Source organism: Myotis myotis, unplaced genomic scaffold (assembly GCF_014108235.1).
Source record: "Myotis myotis isolate mMyoMyo1 unplaced genomic scaffold, mMyoMyo1.p scaffold_m19_p_2, whole genome shotgun sequence".
Classification (NCBI taxonomy): Eukaryota; Metazoa; Chordata; class Mammalia; order Chiroptera; family Vespertilionidae; genus Myotis; species Myotis myotis.
In genome coordinates this window covers 142,162,602-142,166,093 of record NW_023416324.1, presented here as the reverse complement: position 1 = coordinate 142,166,093, position 3,492 = coordinate 142,162,602, and the positions used below count along the sequence as shown (strand labels likewise).

Genomic DNA, 3,492 nt, shown 5'->3' with positions numbered 1-3,492 from the left:
GCAACCAGGCCCCAGAAGGAGACCCAGGGGCCTCCCAAGTGGAGAGTCTCCATGGTCAGACTGTGCGGTGTCCGGACAGAAATAAAGAGGTGACTCAGATGCTTGTCCACAGCATTAGACCAGCAAGCAGGGCCTTTCAGCCGGGACTCGGAGTGGGGTTGGGGTGAGGGAGGCAGCAGGAAATAAAGAACTACAACTCCCAGGAGGCTTAGCAGCCGGGGCCTGGGTGCCTGGCCGTGAAATCGAATGGGGCCTGTCGTTTTGGGAGCCACTTTAACCTAGAGGTTTGCAAGGTTGGAAGTTCTGCACCAGGAGCCAGGGAGAAATGGAGCTGGAGCAGAAGGAGGGGCCCATGGCAGCCGTGGGCTTTGAGGAGTTCTCAGCACCTCCCTGTGTTGTGCCCAGATTTCAAAGTTCCCAAGACCCCCAGGGAGCCAGTCAGTCCGATGCAAAAGCAAAGAGTCATTTATTCCAAACCTAGGTTTGGCTCCCCTGCCACACTCACCGATGCAACGGTAAGCTCCAGTGGCCGAGAGAGAGCGACGCCTGATGGGACAGGGGGTTTTAAAGGGGGGTGGAGTGAGGGCAGGAGAGGGGACTGTGGGCCCCGCTGATTGGCCAGGCGCAAGTCGGTCATAGTGATGGCGTGCACTTCCCTTGATTATTATTGGTTAGTCCAGAGAAATCCTGGGTGTGGCTAGTAGCGGCTTCTTCCCGTGAGGAAGCACATGGTACCGTCCCAAAATGGAGGACCCAAGGCAAGATGGAGGGCGCACGTGGCTCTGTCCCAAGATGGAGGCCCCAAGGCAAGATGGAGGGCGCAGTCCTTGTCCGGCTCCTGCTGCTGCCGCTCGAACTCACCACAAGGCAGGATGGCCCTCCCGCACAGCCCCCGCAGCTGGCCTGCGGGCAGACTGGGACTCTAGCGCGTCTGGGCAGCACAGGCCCAGCAAACGGGGTGTGGCCGCTGGAGTGGCCCAGCTCTGGAGGAGCAGCATCCGCTCCGAGCAGGCCCGGCCATGGGGCCGGTGCACTGCAGCATGGCGGCCTCCCCGAGCTAGGGCACGCGCCCCACTCCGCTGCCGCCGCTGCTGCACTGGGCCCGGTCCGGGGGGCAGCGGGCGGGTGGCAGCCCACGCCGGGCTCCCGCCGTGGGCTGGAGAGCCAATGCCCCCCCCATGGGGCCCAGCGGCTGGCCCACGCAGGCCCCGGCCCCCCCGACCGGGCCCCAAGGGCCGCATGGACCCCTGGCCCCAGCCCGGGCAAGCGGGGAGCCGACCACGGGGGAAGGGAGGGAAGAGCCAGGCGGTGAGGCCTTCCGCTCCCATGACCTCCCCCGCGGTCGGTCGCCGCCCGGCCCCACCCCTCGGCCCGCCGCTGGCCACCACGCAGCCGGTCCAGACACTCGGACCCGCTCCGGGGAGGCCGGCGGCCAAGGAGGGATCCCAGAGCCCAGCGGCCAGACTCCTCCTCCCGCACCGCCCGGAGAGGCGGGCGGCGCGCCTTTCACCTGCTCAGAGCTGGCACTGCCTCCGCTGTTCGGTGGTCACATCCTGGAGCGTGAGCTTGAGACCAAAGTGGAGCTCATGTCTGGGGGTCTGGGCAGCTCCAGCCTCCCGGAGCAAGATGAAGAGGAGGAGGCAGCCCGAGGCTGGCGGCGGCACCAAGGGGAACTCAATCACAGGAAGTACCAGGCGCTGGGTCTGCGCTGCAGGGAGATCGAGCAGGCGAAGGAGCGGGTCCTGAACAGGCTCCATCAGATATAGAGGATAACACGGAGACTCCAGCAGGAGCGGAGGTTCCTCATGAAGGTGCTGGACTCCTACGGTGACAACTACCGGGCCAGCCAGTTCACCATCTTACTGGAGGACGAGGGCAGCCAGGGCACAGACGCCCCATCCCAGGCAATGCTGAGAATGAGCCTCTGGAGAAAGAGGGGCTGTCCCCGCCCAGGAGGACGCCAGCGCCCACAGAAGCAAGCAGCCTGGCCCCTGGCAAGGGGCCCAGCGGGTGGAAGAGGCGGCGAGCGCTGCGGGAAGGGCGCTGGGCGGGAGTCCCGCTGACTCTGGAGCTGGCCCCTGTGCAGATAAAGGTGGAGGAAGACTTTGGCTTCAAAGCAGTCGAGGCTCTGGACTCAAGTTGGGTTTCTCGGGGGCCAGACAAGCTACTGCCCTACCCCACCGTAGACAGCTCCCCCTTTGACTGACCCCCCAATAAAAGGACCCCATGCTCTCCTTGGCAAAAAAAAAAAAAAAAAAAAAAAAAAAAAAAAGCTTATAGGGGCATGCTTATAGGATCAAATAGTATAAATATAGATGTAACAGGACAATAAAAAGAAAACTGACTATGATGATCACCTGAACGCTGCCTCTGTGTCATTCCTTCTTCGCCGACTCCATCCACACCTTTGGGAACCCCTGGACCTGCTGGGGCAGGACCCCAACATTCCTCTTCTTATAAGGACTTCAGTGAGATGGGCTAAGGGTCCCACTGGAACTGACTCAATTTAATGTAATCCCCTCTTTAAAGATCTTCTCTCCATATACAGGTACATGCTGAGGTTCTGGGGATTAGGGTTTTAACATACATTTTGTTGATTACCCAAATCAACCCTTAACAACCAGCATGTTTTAGAAAGTAGATTCCTACAGGGTTATTTACCAAACATTCAGAAGTATTTTTAAAAGAGCTAAGTCCCTCGCCCTCTGCGCAAGCCCCTCCCGGCAAAGAGCGAAGATCTGGGTTCAGGGCGCCGGAGGAAAACTGGTGCCAGCAGCCAGGGGAAGGGGCCCTGGATTGCAAGAGGGCACAGGCCGGGCTGAAGGACCCACCTGAGTGCACAAATTTTTGTGCACCGGGCCTCTAGTGTTATGTATTATCAACAATTCACCATTAAATTGGATTGTGGCATGGGATAGCCAGTTAATGTTCATGTGTTTGATAGAGTGCATTTATTATCTTAATAAATTTGTCATAATTCAGCTCTCAGGTTTTCATATTTAGAATACTGATTGCTTCGGCATAATGAGCACAGTCTGTTTTAAGGGTTAGCCTCACATTCACTGAAGCCACAGAGACTGATGTTTAAAATCAGTTGTCAATGTCTTATTTTACAATGAGAACTCAAAATATCACACAGACCATAATACTTTTATCAGCATGACCACATCTTTCTCTGAGAGCAGACCCTATAAGAAAGCAAAGTATATTTAGAAATGTGCTTGGTGTGCACAGTGTTAAACCACAGGCCTTAAATATAGGTCTTAATTGTGGTTTTAAGAAAACATCCACTGTTGAAGAACATACTCTCTCTGGATTAAGAAAAAAAATCTAAAAGGGCAGCTCATTGCCCTCTTTTGTAAAGAACCGCCAAGTTGGGGGACCAGAACACTTCTATGTGTCACCATGCTGGGCCCCATGCTCCAGGAGAACACAAGCTCCTTTGTTTGAGACCTTGACCTTTGTAACTAACTCTTCGTCTGGCTGTTGATT

The 3,492-nt window shown here is 56.7% G+C and overlaps 1 pseudogene; it reads left to right on the top strand.

Moving 5' to 3' along the window:
* Window positions 1-325: 325 nt before the first annotated feature.
* LOC118675702 lies at window positions 326-2,206 on the top strand (annotated as a pseudogene).
* Window positions 2,207-3,492: the final 1,286 nt, after the last annotated feature.